Source organism: Mus musculus, chromosome 6, assembly GCF_000001635.26.
Source record: "Mus musculus strain C57BL/6J chromosome 6, GRCm38.p6 C57BL/6J".
NCBI lineage: Eukaryota > Metazoa > Chordata > Mammalia > Rodentia > Muridae > Mus > Mus musculus.
In genome coordinates, this window is record NC_000072.6 from 91,430,072 (window position 1) to 91,444,728 (window position 14,657).

Here is a 14,657-nt window from a genome sequence, read left to right on the forward strand (position 1 = left end):
AAAAAAAAAAGAAGAAGACAACCTAGCATGTAGTGTGGAGATTTACGCTTGAACTTTTCTAGGCAGGAGTTTCTGGGACTGAGGGTGACAGCCTGGAGGATGCTGAGCAGGCTGGTGGCACAAAGAGAGAGACTCCTACAAAACCTGTACAAGGATATAACACATTTGCATGTGGTGTCACCCCATCTCCCCCATGGCATAAAGATGTCTGTAGCTACTAAACTCATGGCTATCAGGTGGATTAGGGACAAGAGGCCAACGGGCAGGTCAATAGGTCTGGACCTCTGCTCACGAATGTACTTGAGGCTGTGGAAGAGAAGAAGGAAGCTGTTGCCTGAGATCCCAATGCCAACTCCAGAATAAATAGCATTTCTTACCTCGGTGTTATGGGACAGTCTATTCATTTTATTCATTTTAAGACTGAGAGAAGCGGGTGGGAACTGTGCAGGGAGAACAGCAAGAAGATTCCTTACCCCAGATCTAGCCTTGCTCGCCAACTTCAGACAATGACAGCTCCACTACTCTCAGGCAGACATGTTGTTGTTTTTCAGTTCAGCCTTATTCCACGTAATAAAACCTCCACTTCAAGGTGTCCAGAAGTCACGCCCACTCTCTCTGCTGCTCCAAGTCATGTGCCCCATCCATATATAAGATTTTTTCTCATGCGATGCAAGCTTTTACTTTAATTCAAGTATAATATTTCTGAATTATTTAATAATATAAAAAATTCTAGTCATGTAGCAAAAAATAATTATTGTCTGAAATTCAAGGTTGTATGTTGATTTTATCTTGTCCTGACTGTGGAACTTGTAAGATATGAAGGGAAAGCAGACGTGTCCATGTTCCAGATCATGCAGCGCCAGCTAAAGGCTCAGAGCAGGAGGCCTACAGGTGTGCTCAGCGCAGATGAACTGGTTGCCAATACCGATGACGTGAGTTTGGTTCCTGGAATTTACGTTCTGGAAGGGAAGAACCAACACTGAGGACCCCAAGAAGTGCGTTGTGGTATGCATACCTCTGCACCCCTCCACACACACAAAATAAAGAAATGAAAAGAAAGAAACCAGAGCTAAGGGAGATGGTCAGTTTAAATAATGAGAACTAGTGCCTGGAGAGAAGGCTTCATGCTTAAGAGCCCTTGCTGCTCTTTCAGAGAACACAGGCTCCTTCACAGTGCCCACACAGCATCCCCAAATCACCTGTAGACTCAGTTTTAGGGGATCCACAAAAAACAATTCTGAGGTCCACAGGCACGAATGTGGTGAAAATACATATATGTGTGGAAAACACTCAGACACATAAAATAAAATGTTTAAAAATGGAGATCTTCTAACTAAAATTGTATAGCATCGTAAAGAAAATGTCAACTTTATTTAAGATTCATAGTGTAATAATTGAAGAGTAATAGTAATAATAGCGTTTTAACTTAAGTTTTACTGAGTGACTCCCCTTAAATTATCGTTGTCTTTTTTCATTAATTTATTTTTTATTTCCTTTAAATAACACATGGTCTTGATTTCCTAATCTTATTCTCAGTAAGAAGAGTCAGAAACAAATCTACAGGAGAGAGAGAGAGAGAGAGAGAGAGAGAGAGAGAGAGAGAGAGAGACAGACAGACAGACAGAGAGAGAGACAGAGACAGAAAGAGAGCTTTAACACTCCACCCCCACAACACTATGCAAAACTCTGCAAATGGTTCATTTCAGCATCTGTAACCAGGATAGTGAACTCTGTTACCTTCCTTTTAATTTACAAGCTACAGCTGCAAACTCTGATTTAGGAAAATGGGAACAATCTCATAAAACCATGACTTTAGGGGATGAGGCATTTAAACTATTGGAAAATGTTGCTCTTCTGGAGGTGAACATCCAGAACACATCCAGACACTCCCTTAATATTTACTCTTAATCCAAAACAATGAAGGTAAAGTTAGTTAGAAGGAAGCACCCATGTTTGAAAGCGATGTCTAATTGAGTGGCAGACAAAGTGACACGTCAGAGAAAAATTTACAGAATAGAATATGCCCAACTCCCAGGAGAAGAGAGAGGAAAGGGAAGCTACTTAAGGGAGAATCAGACAATGCAGGAAGAAAAGAGTACAGTACGGGAATACAGGAGAGTTCGTGGGGACGTCACAGTAGAGATGAGAGGGAGAGTAGAGCAGGACAGAGGGAGCAGGGAGAGAGTGTAACAGGGAGTTACAGGGAAAGATTGAAGAGAGAACGAGCTAGACACAGGTAAAGACAGATGCCTCCTTGATCCAGAAGACTGACCTAGAAGGGGGCATGCCATCTTGCCACCACTAGTGCCAAGGAGAGACACAGCTGACATTTCTGCAGCCATCCTGCTATCTGCTAATACTGTTCCACACTTTTGTCAATCAGACATGCAAAGCAAACGTATGTGGTATAAGCATCTTTAAATGATATATGATGGGAAGAAGTGTAAAAAATATCTTCTAGACTGGTCATTTCATGGGGAGCAGTCTGGTGAAGATAAACTCTTCAGAAACCATAGGAGTCCTCTGGCTTGTCCCCTCCCAGCTGAGTCTTCTCTGCTCACACCAATCCAGCAGAGCACGGCCTCAGAAGTCAGGGACAAAAACTGTCCACACTCAGCAATGTCATTTAAGACAGACACATCCCTCAATCAGAAAAGTTATGGTTGTCTGTCCCATGGCTGTCCTAGGATAACCTGTTGTATTGTGAGCCCAAATCACCTTTTGCACAGTCGAAAACACAGTTTGGTTCAGAAACTCTTGACAATCTGTATATAAAGAAATAAAAGTGACATGAGTTAGGGAAAATGGTCCTGCATGAAGAGTGTAGAAAAAGAAAGATTTAATAAACATACCAAAAAAACAGAATGCGCATGATGGGAGAAATGACCCAGAGAAACCTGAGGCTTTCGTTGTTAGAGCCAGCCATAAGCTGTCAGCCTAAAAGATGACAGTGTTAGCTTGCCCTGCACTGCAGTGTTCAAAGAAGCCAGGATTGCAGACACAGTGCCACCCTGCAGTTACTGCAATCAGGGAGAGCCCTGTAGTGCCTTGCATCACCAAAGGAGCTTCACACAGATGACAAATGCTCAGGCAGTGGTGGTGCATGCTTTTGATCTCAGCACTTGGAAGGCAGAAGCAAGTGGATCTAGACACTAGAGAAGAATGGCTGGTTCATCGGGGAAGACAAAACCATCACCCAGCAGATGCCAGCACCATTTCCAGAGATGCCAGAAGTAAATGACTTGTGGGAATGTGACGGGCAAACCACGAAGAGCCCTTGGGCTGAGGGAGGGCAGCTGTTTTTGAAAGACTGTGTAAGAATTGTTTTTTAAATCTTAAAGCCTTTGTAGCTGTGTCTTTTTGCTTATAATGGCAGTGGGAATGTTACCTGGTGTTTCTAAATCAACCTCCAAAAACAGTAGGAACAGATACCCAGCAAGGCAGCATGGCACAGACTCCAGCCATCAACATGGACCTTGCACAGTGCTGCAGTACAACCTCCTTCCCTCATCACCCAGTGACGCCTCCTGGGAGGCTGGGCCTTGCTGCTAAGCAGCTCTAACCTCCCTCCCAGTGCATTCAGTGCATCAGGAACAAGAGGAGTCCATTCCATTCCATCTCTTCACAAAGTTTCAGAGATGAGACAACAGCAATAACAACAACAACCAAAAACAAAAAACCCAACAACTAAAGATCACACAACTTGCAAAATGCAGAGGCTTCAACCTGGGAAAACTGAGTGTCCTTGCATGGAAGATGAAAATTAGATCCTTCTCTCTCTCACCCTGTGCAAAAATCAATCCCAAATGGGGCAAAAACTACATTGTAGCAGCTGAAACCTTGGACCTGCTAGAGAAAAGCCCTGGGGAAACCGTTTGAGATTTAAGCACAAACATGGACTTCCTGAATTGATATCTAATCACTCAAGAAATAATGGGAAGAATTGATGCATGAATGTGTGTTAAACTGAAAATCTTCTGCACAACAAAAGAACACCAAAGCACAATGGGGAGAGGTCTTTCAGAATAAGAGGAAACCTACCGGCTGTTTATTAAAGGTTAATATCCAGTTGTTACCCAGATTGGGGAGGAGAAGTGGGCACACTATTCCTGTTCTGGTATTCTCTTCCTTCTTTCCTGGAGAGGGGAGGACAATAACAACTATAGTGATGATGAGTGGGTATCTGGTTATGTCAGTATAAGGGCTGTGAAGAGGAAATGTAGAATGGGATTCTCAGCTCTGCTGGGCTCTGGCTTTGACTGTGACTGTGTCCATCTTATGTTGCTCTAACAAAATGGCCAGGGCTGGTACTTTATTCATTTTAAATATTTACTTACTTATTTATGTATATGAATACACTGTAGTTGTGAGCCTTCATGTGGTTGTTGTGAATTAAATTTTAGGACCTCTGCTCACTCTGGCCCAAAGATTTATTTATTATTATAAATAACTACACTGTAACTGTCTTCAGACACTCCAGAAGAGGGTGTCAGATCTCATTATGGGTAGTTGTGAGCCACCATGTGGTTGCTGGGATTTGAACTCAGGACCTTCAGAAGAGCAGTCAGTGTTCTTAACTGCTGAGCCTTCTCACCAGTCCCAGGCTGGTACTTTATAAAGGGAAGATTTATTTAGTTCAGAATTTGAAGCTCCAAGAGCATGGTGGTGGCTTCTGTTTGACCTTGGTGATGCCCATTTGGATGTGTCTCATCGTAGAGAATGACATTATGGGAGTACATGTGAGTATGAGAGATGGCAGGGGAGCCAGAGTGACTCAGACCAGACTTGTTCTTTTTACACCAGCCCCTCATATAAAAGCAACACTTATTCCTTCCAAGAATGGTGGCCCTCTTACCCTAATCACCTTACACTAAGTTGCAATCTTGTTAAGTACATACCATCTCTTAATACCACCATATACAGGACAAAGCTTCCAGCCCATGGACTTAAGGATCACACTCAAAACAACACAAACCACAGAGGAGCACATTTGAGCTCTCATCATGATTTACTCAGGTATATACCTTCCTCCCTTTCTTGTAGCAGTGAGTTTTGGCTACACTGCTTTGTGCTCCTGGTGGGTCGAGTGCTTCCAGCCACCCATGCAGGAACACTTTGAATTCCCGAATGGAACACACATACACACACACACACACACACACACACACACACACACACACACACACCAGTCACTTTTAAATGCCTTGGCTACCTCAAAGGCTGGGCACTCTTAAACCTTCCCCTGTTACTCCAGGCCCAATCTGGGAAGTGGCTAGTGGCCACTCACCCAAATTCTCACATGGCTGGTTGGCTTTCTTTCCTGCAGCTCCTGCGTCCCAGATTCTCCTCTGTTCCTTTGTGCATCCTAGCCTTCGCAACTCTAAGGATCCCACCCCATGCTCAGCCATTGGCCACTGGCATCTTTATTGATCTATCAAAAAACAATTGGGGACAAGGACCGTTAGGGTTTGGACACACAGATTCCCAATTGAATCAAAGCATTAGAACCAATCTCAAACACTTTCTCATCCCTTCTTTTACTTATACCAGTGTATGTCCCTGAGATTAGACAAAGGGCCTTGAGCATGCTAAAGCTCACTTTATTGGTGAGCCTCACCTTAGTGTACTGTGGAATGGAAGTGTTCATGCTCTCTGCCTATCGGTTACAAAATGTGTTTCAACAACAGTATTTATTTGGAGGTACTTTATATCTCTGATTGTGTGGGTCCTTATTCCATTAAAGGACTTGGAAGTCACACAGGGTCAGAACATGGAGGATAATCAGACAAGGGAGTTCCTTGCAAATACTGACACAGCCTAAAACCCAGTGGAAGACTGCTGGCTAGGGCCTTTCTGGGGATTCCTAGAGAACAGACAGAACCAGTGAGACTCCATGCTAGTGACAGATGCAGAAGACAGGAGCTCACTATGTTCAGAAATGATCAGACACAGTATAGTTCAGCAGTCTTAAGCAGCTGACATTTCAGAGCCTTTTATAAAAGACAAAAAGCAGTTTATCAGTCCCCTCAAAGAAATTGTCTGCCTGTGGAAACTCATGGGGTTCCAGCTTCTTCCACAAACAAGAACATTAAACATGTAAAGCATGGAGAAAGTTAACCAAAACAAAGAGCTGTGCTGACAATATGCATCAAATGTTAGGGCTGGAGGAGGCCATGTTGGGATCTAGCATTTCTGACCTTCAGTGTGTGTGTCCGTGTCCATGTAGAACTCTTGGTCCTTTCAAACAGTATTAACAATAGCTTCAGAACAACATCCCAGGTGACCCAGAGCACCCAGAAATGCTGTGTGTCACTGTGGTCATCCATACTCAGAGTTTTCCGTGTGCCATGCGCCTTCTGGTAACTTCTTTGGCTAGGGGTGTATCCAGATTTTTCATCTGCTATTTCTCTTGTTTTCTTCTTGTTGAGTGTTAAGGGTTCTTTGTATTTGGATACAAATACATTATCGTACACATTGTTTGCAAATGGTCTCTCCCTGTCTGCTGTGATTCAAAGTATCACTCAGGAACTTTTACATTTTAATGCAGTGTAATGTAGGGGTTTTTTTTTTTTCTGTTGAGATTGTGATTTTGTGGTTGAATATACAATCCCCTTGTGAAGCCAAGGCCACCTAGATTTTCCCTCATGTCATCATTTTAGAAATCTTGTAGTTTTTGACATTCAGGCCTTCGAATGTTAAATTTATCATTAGTTTTTGTGAAAGTTTGCAGGTCAGCGCATCTACATTCATTTTTTTTTTTTTAGGTAAGAATGTTGATTCTTCCAGTTCTGAAATCTGAAAAACTCCCTTCTCCTTTGGTTGTTTCTGCTCTTTTAGCAAAGACCAGCCCTGGCTGGGTACAGGTCACTTTCTGAGCTCTCTGTTCTGTTCTGCTTGCTTGTTCTCTCTTCAAAACACGGTGTTGGTAGTTACTGTAGACTGCAGTGAGGGTGGAACCCAGGAAGATTTAGCCTGGACTCTTCCCCGGCACTGAGCCTGACTGCAGGGGTTCTTTTGCATTCTGGGTGGACTTTGGAATGACCAAGTCAGAGAAGTGATGTCAGAGGAACTTGAACTTCTTTCCATGTCTTCCCATCAGTGTTGCCTATGTCTTCAGTCTGATGCTGTGCACATGTTTCTCTGAGCGGGACCAAAATGTGTCTTTGTGCTGATAAAGATGCTTTTCAGTTTGTGTCTCCAATCTCAGTGTTCTACTGAAGTGGAGAAGCAGTTGGCTCTTCTCTGTCGGCCTCGATATGACAGTCTTGTTTTTCGATTGGCTATAAGTGGGAGAAGGGTTATTAACCATCTGGAGCTCTCCTTCTGAAAAAGGTACTTGCAAATGGGCAGTTTTATCTCTTCCTTTCCCACCAACATTCCTTTCATTTCTTTTCAGTATTTCTCCCATTTAATGTTATAGGGCCAATGAGATGGCCCAGCAGGTAAAGCGTGATGACCTGGGCTTGATCCCAAGAGAGAGACTAGAAGGAAAGATTGGATTCTTACAACTTGTCTTACACAATTGATTTCCACAATTGTGTTGTGGCATGTTTAGAAAAACTAATGGAAGGAAGGGAGGGAGGGAGGGAGGGAGGGAGGGAGGGAGGGAGGGAGGGAGGGAGGGAGAGAGGTCGAAAGGGAGGGAGGGAGGGAGGGAGGAAAGGAAGGAAGGAAGGAAAGAAGGAAGGAAGGAAGGAAGGAAGGAAGGAAGGAAGGAAGGAAGGAAGGAAGGGAAAATGAAAGAAAATTAGTTATTGCACTAGACAAGATTCCAGCTTGGCGCTGAGTAGGAGGAGCTTGGCCTGTAAGGAGGGACAACTCACCACATCCATGACCTTCCTTCAGCGAAGGCCCTGGGCTTCTACTTGTTTACCGTGGCATTGGCTCTCCGGAGTTTCCTAAGTGTTCTTTGGCAGGCTGGGGTAGTGTTCCTCTATTGCTTGTTTTCTCACAAATTGGTCCTGGATTTTACCAAATGCTGTTTCGGCATCAGTTGATAACAATTCTATGTCTCTTCCTTGAGCTTCTGAGATGGACTCTATTAGTCGATTTTCACCTTCCAGCTGGTTTAAACACCTGGAGTGACTCACACTTGCTCAAGGTTTGGAGTCTTCTCTGGTTTCACTGTCAGGGTGATTCCTTCTCAAAATGAGCAGGGCTTCTCTCTGCCTTTATCTTCTGAAAAAGTTGGTAACACACTGACAGTGCTGCTTCTTTAAATGTTTGGTAAAATTCATTAGAGAAGCCATTTGGTGATAGGTTGTTTTGGTTGTTTTTTTTTTCACATTATTCATTCATTCAATTTTCCCAGTGATATAATTCCATTATACTCTCTATTTCTCCTCTGGTAGTTTTAGTGCCTGAAGGAATTGATCAGCTTCATCTAAGCCTTTAACAATTAACTTTTAATTAAAAGTTTACAAAGAGAGCAAAAATACAATGCAGTTAATTTACAAATGCTTTCTTTAACTATTCTAAAAGAAAAATCAATACAGTTTCATTGAAAGTCTTCCAGAGAATAATACTGCCCCACTGCCACTTTTTGTTAAAACATTATGACTAAGATATATATGTATATCTTATGTTCCACATTGCCCAACAGAATCCTCTGATATTACTTGACTTATGACTGTTTAATAGGTACTAATTATTTATTTGCATTTGCCATCTAATCATTAAGTAGAAAATTCTTAACAATATAGAAATAAACAGCTAAGACAATTTTCTCCCAAAACTTTCTAAAAGAACGCACTTTTTTCCAGTTTAAATATTAGAGTTTGTACACTCAGTATTTTAAGGAAATGTCCTAGTCTATACAAAAAGACAATACATTGGAACAAATGCTATTTTTGAAGGAATACATGCATTTTTATTGTTTACATATAAAATACTGTAAGGGTCAGCCAGTGCTGGCCCATTATTAGCAGTCTTGGAAGCATTCTAAGCATATTCCTAGAAAGTCATGTTATCAACAGTGGTAATCCCTCTCGCAGCATTTTGATGTGTTGTCCTTTTAGGAACCTAAAATTGATTCCCATTTTTTCGCTGTTGAAATTCTGTTTCCAGTTTTTAAATGATTTTCCTCGGTTTCTTTCTATTACTTTACTGTTTGATTTCTAATATTCTCAGGAGGAAGTTTAAATTACTGGCACCAGATCTTTCTTCTTTCCGGGGTACACAGCTAGTGTTACAAATCTACATGTGGACCTTGTTTTTGCTGCAGACCACAAGGTTGGTGACTTGGTTCCATTTCTTCCTCCCCAGTTCCTTCTTTGTCCCTTTTATTTTCAGGAATAGAATCCAGGGCTTCGCTATGCACTAGACAAACACTACACCACTGACCTCCACACCCAGCCCCTTTTTCCAAATTTATTTTTGACTTCTTTTAAGTTCACATTTAGATCTGACTTGCAGTTTGGAAGCTGCACAATTCACAATTTGGAAATCATGGGAAACACAACCAATAACACCTATAAACCAAATCTGCATGTGAGGATGGATGGGGTGGGGGGCTCCTGTCATGCATAGGGAGAGGACCTTTGAGTCTACTGCAAACTCACGGGAGGTACCAGGAGTCTCACCAGATAGGAGAGGCACCACTACCATAAAACAGACCTCAATTGACTTAAACTAGGGATCAGTCTTAGAGAATAGATATGAGGGACAGGATACTAGAATCAGACTGAGAGAATGGTTGGGTGTGTGCCCTGGGGAGTTAGGTCTGTGTGTTTGTGCTGTTTTGCCATTCATCCAATGATGGACACCCACACTGAGTCCATGACTTAACAAGTGCTGTACAGGAGTTTATATTCCTTCAGGCGTGGCACAGTCCTGGGCAAGTTATGAAAGGAGTCAGATTAAATCTCTAGATGTTTTCAGGAGAGGCTGCCAGCCCTAACAGCTGCCACACATCCCTCCATATACACCCCCACCACAGATGATGGCTTCTGTGTAGTCCAATGAGAAAATTTTCTTCTTAGGGTACTTTTTAAAACATTTTTGAGACCTGTATAATTAGTCCATTTGTGTCATGAGAAAACTTCGTTTCAGCTGTTTGTTTTTTCAATAAGATGACTTTCCTTAACAGGCAAAAAAGCAGTACTCATCTTTATTATTGATTTGAGATAGTATATATATATTCAGGAAAGTTGTCTTAATTTCACATTAATTACATACATTGCTTTCCTCCTTTATCTTTATACATAAAATAGGCTGTTGATATATCTTGAAGAATTTTAAAGGATATTAAATGTTTGATTAAAAAAAAAAAAGGAGTTCGTGCTGAATACCTGTTCTCTCAGCGAACACTCACTCAATCACAAAGCAAATGTCAGTGTTTCTTCTGGAAAAAATCTTATCCAAAGTTTACAATCAAAATTACAAATGGATGGGATTAGCTCTTAAACATACTAAAAGATGTATCATAGATGTAAAACCAACTGTTTTACAGTTTTCGAGCTCACTCTCATGTGGTTCCACATACTCTGGTTCCAGGAGTTAGTGCTACGGGGCCTGCTCACTCACCCCACAAAAAAATGAGCGATAAGACTGAGGGCGGGAGGTCATTATGAGCTGGTCGCCCGGGAGGGCGAGTTTGGACCGTGCAGTACCTTGCTAGCTGAACAGGACAGGGTTAATGTCTAGAATATACAAAGACTCAAAAAATGAATACCTAGAAGTCAAGTGATGGGCTACGGATATGAGAATACAGTTCTCAAGAGTGTTCAAACGGCCAGTTCCACCCGAATATGAACCGACAGCTAGAATGCCAAGGTAGCTGCACGGGACCTTCCTGCTAGACTGAAGCGCTAGCAATGGAGAAGCTGGGCGGAGCCTCCAGTGCAGTAGCGGCGACGGCGCGGTTACATGACGTCATCCTGAGGCGCTGGCCAGTAGCGTCATCAGTTTGAGCCGCTTTCCTTGCCTTGGTCCCTGAGAACCGTCTTCCGACCCTTCCTCCTTCGGTGCTGACTGCTCCCGCGGCTCTTTACGCTGAGATGTTTCACTGACTTCTGCCTGAGATCTGGAAAAGGAACACTGCCCAATAGATGAACATGTGTGAAAAATAACTTCCAAGGAACATCATGGTACTAAGTATCAAATGGAAAGGGAAAGCGAGCAGGCATATTTCTGCCATGGCAGAAACAGCTCTCATAGGCTTCAGAAATAGCCTCCTCCCCGCCGCACCCCACCCCCACCCCCGAGTTCGTCTTCCTCCTGATGCGGGAGGCTTGACTCCAGGTGTTGTTTAGTTTCCTTATCAGTAGCACGTGATGGGGTTCACATATCCACTGCCAGGTCTAGTGGTTGCTGCTTGTTACTAATCCCGAGGCTATCCTCAGATCCCTCATCTCTTCCGCTTTCTTACAGTGCGCAGGGACTGTGCTAAACAGAAAACTGTCAGTCACTGCGGGAATGTGCCTCCCTGATCGCCGCGATCGCCCGCTGCCGCAGCTGTTTCTCCTTCACACGCATAGGCTCCCTGTCTTGCATGGGAGGGAGCAGACCCAGGGGACACCAGACCAACTTGAGTTCACATGGGTTGACTATCCACACCTCTCTCCTCTGTCTTTGGTATCCCGTGAAGTGTGCTGTGTCTCCTCTACCCTGTGATTCCTGTTCATCTCAGGAAGCAGCTGAAAGGGTCAGGAAGGTCCTGGGACATTAAACTACTGTTTGGATGATGTTTGTCTACACTCATTTTCTGGGGAATGATGCGGCTGCCAGACCACGTTAGTGGTCAACTGTCAGGAGTCACATGTGTCCTGAGTCCCTGTGGCCTGAGGGCTCCAGCTATCCCTTCAGTTCTTGGCACAGAGATGTGCTCATGACTGCTGAGCAAGGACAGCTCACAAATCTGTCAGGTTCGAGAGCTCTTCTGCTTGACCCCCTCACTACAGAGGAGGCATCTGGGACCTCACTGCCTCTGGATGTACATCCACTATCCCTCTTCCCAAAATCCCCACAATCACACCTGGACTCATGCTTCAGGTTTCTGTCCAAGGGCTCCAGCTCCCTTATGGCTGGTCCTGTGATGAGGCAAACCATCGTGGTGGCTGGTGAGCAGAGTGACTTGTCTTAAGGTGGACAGAAAGCAGAGAGAAGGAAGGGACCATGATCAAAACATACCCATACAAGTCACTTACTTTAACAAGTAGGCCTACTTTTACTAGTTCTGCCATTTGACAATCACCATGTGAAATATCACCCTAAGTAGTTGTATATAGCCTGTAACTCAGGGCCCACAGGCATAACAGGAGCTATGAGTATTATCCAACACATCTGTACATACTGTCAATCACGATGTCGAGATGTGAATGGACACCCCTGGAAAATACCATTATATCGGACACAGTCAGGTATGTGTGTTTCTAAAGTTCCTGGGCATCTCTCAATCCTCACAGCCTGGGGGTCAGTGATGCAGACCATCAGGAGGCCCTGGGAACCGACAGACAGAAAGGACACAAGTTTTCATGTAGCCTGGGCTAGAGTGAGACGCTTTCTCAAAACAAACAAAACCCAAACCCTCAAGAGCTAATGATACAGCCCAGTGGTAGAGCTTTGCCTCCCATAAGCCAGGCCCTGTAGTCGAATCCACAGTCACACATACCACCTCACTTCTCCCCCAACACAAGTGTAGGCAAGTGTGAGCATAAAAGTTACAGAGACTCTTAGGAGGAGTCTGTACATTTCCCCTGTGTGGCTCGGTTTCTATGCCTCAGACTGGGTGGGGGCCCCTCCATTCTGCTGAGGAGATGTGTGTTCACAGTTCATTCACCCAGTTTGTGTTCATTTATTCATTCCCTGCTCAGCACCAGGTCCTGGAAGGTAAAACATGGGCCCTATAGATTCTGCTCATCAGAGATCATCACCTGCATGAAGCCATTCTCAGCTCCACTCCATTCCTCAGCCCCTTCCAGCCTCACCCAGCCACCATCAGTGGGGCATCAGCTTCAAACACCCATCTCTTGATCACTGTGAGATACTGCAGCTGTTGGTTCTAGCCATGGGGTCCTGGTATGACCAGGTTGATGGAAGGACCCAAAATGGAGCAAAAACAAGAGACGCGAGAAGCAGATGGTCAGAGGGGGCAGCATTAGGAGAGAAAACACAAGTATTCCAGTGTCCAGATGAGTCTTTCCCAAGCTTTATGCTACATTAGTTCCCAGGACTCATGCACATGCATTCTACTTTGTAGACAGGATGGCAGTTGGTTGCATTACAGAGGAATCCCACAGATCTGCTACTGGGGCCTTGCAATTCTCATTCTTATGAACTCAGCCTTGACAAAAGCAGGCTAGCCTGACCTGGAGTTATCTGGTGGTGATTGTAGGTTTAGATTTTTTTCAAAACCTACTTTATTTAGGGTTCTTAAATGCTTCAATCTCTCTTCTAACCCACCGACCAACAGTAGGGGAAAAGAAGGTTAATAGGAAGAGTGTTGTGGATCTGTTTAGAAGTTGTTCATTGGGGGAGATTCCACTCTTCATTGTCAGCAGTTCAGTTCAATAGCAAACACCAAACACGAATCAGTAGGAGCAGCATGATTCAAAAGAAACAGCAAGGCTCCACCAAATTGGCATGACTCAGCAGAAGCAGACATTGGCTGGAATACCATAAGAAGTTCTTTGGTGCATTTCTCTCTGGTGAAGATCAGCTATGAAGACCAGTGAAGAAGCAAAGCACTGCATGGTGTAGCAGTGCAAGAGTGTCCTCTGTTTGCAGGGTTCTTTTTTTTTTGGGGGGGGGGGTATTTATTTCTTTTACATTTCCAATGCTATCCCAAAAGTCCCCAACACGCTCCCCCCACACACTCCCCCACCCACCGACTCCCACTTCTTGGCCCTGGCATTCCCCTGTACTGAGGCATATAAAGTTTGCACGACCAATGGGCCTCTCTTTCCACTGATGGCCAACTAGGCCATCTTCTGATTCATATGCAGCTAGAGACACGAGCTGGGTGGGGGGGGGGCGTAATTGGTTAGTTCATATTGTTGTTCCACCTATAGGATTGCAGATCCCTTCAGCTCCTTGGGTACTTTCTCTAGATCCTCCATTGAGGGCCCTGTGATCCATCCAATAGCTGACTGTGAGCATCCACTTCTGTGTTTGCCAGGCCCCGGCATAGTCTCACAAGAGACAGCCATATCTGGGTCCTTTCAGCAAAATCTTGCTAGTGTATGCAATGGTGTCAGCGTTTGGAAGCTGATTATGGGATGGATCCCTGGATATGGCAGTCTCTAGATGGTCTGTTTGCAGGGTTCTATTTATATTCTTGGCCCTCTGAAGTGTTTTTTTTTTTCTCAGCAAAACATCACAAGCCCTCTCACAGGACAACTTTCAGAAAAGTATCACATGACACAGCTGAGTTGTTAAGAAGCCAGAAATTTCTACTTCAGGTGACAGAGATCATTTACTGAAGACCACCTACCCTAACCCCAGAAACTTTAATGGAACGCTAGACAAGTGGGTGGGGACAGAGAAAGGCAGTCTGACCTTCCCCCAGGAGGATCCAGCCTTCTCAATGTCCCACACTAAGTATTATGAAAGGCTGGGGTCAGGACATATTTCCCCATGACTAGCTGGGACTTCCCTGCACGGGCCTGCCTCAGTGACTTGGGTTGTGCATGTGGGCACACAGCAGCCTGCACTCCCAG

At 44.1% G+C, this 14,657-nt stretch overlaps 2 long non-coding RNA genes and 1 pseudogene across 2 annotated transcripts; 1 reads left to right on the plus strand and 2 right to left on the minus strand.

The window, feature by feature from the left end:
* Nucleotides 12-413, minus strand: Vmn1r-ps36 (vomeronasal 1 receptor, pseudogene 36; annotated as a pseudogene).
* Nucleotides 389-10,783, minus strand: 4930471M09Rik (RIKEN cDNA 4930471M09 gene). The gene is made up of 3 exons (NR_045980.1): nucleotides 10,290-10,783; nucleotides 2,719-2,765; nucleotides 389-959 (listed from the first exon to the last, which is right to left on the minus strand). It is a non-coding gene; the product is annotated as an RIKEN cDNA 4930471M09 gene (long non-coding RNA).
* A 132-nt stretch (nucleotides 10,784-10,915) lies between these two features.
* 1810044D09Rik (RIKEN cDNA 1810044D09 gene) lies at nucleotides 10,916-11,684 on the plus strand. Its single transcript, NR_038153.1, has 2 exons — nucleotides 10,916-11,087; nucleotides 11,371-11,684. It is a non-coding gene; the product is annotated as an RIKEN cDNA 1810044D09 gene (long non-coding RNA).
* The last annotated feature ends 2,973 nt before the right edge of the window (nucleotides 11,685-14,657 follow it).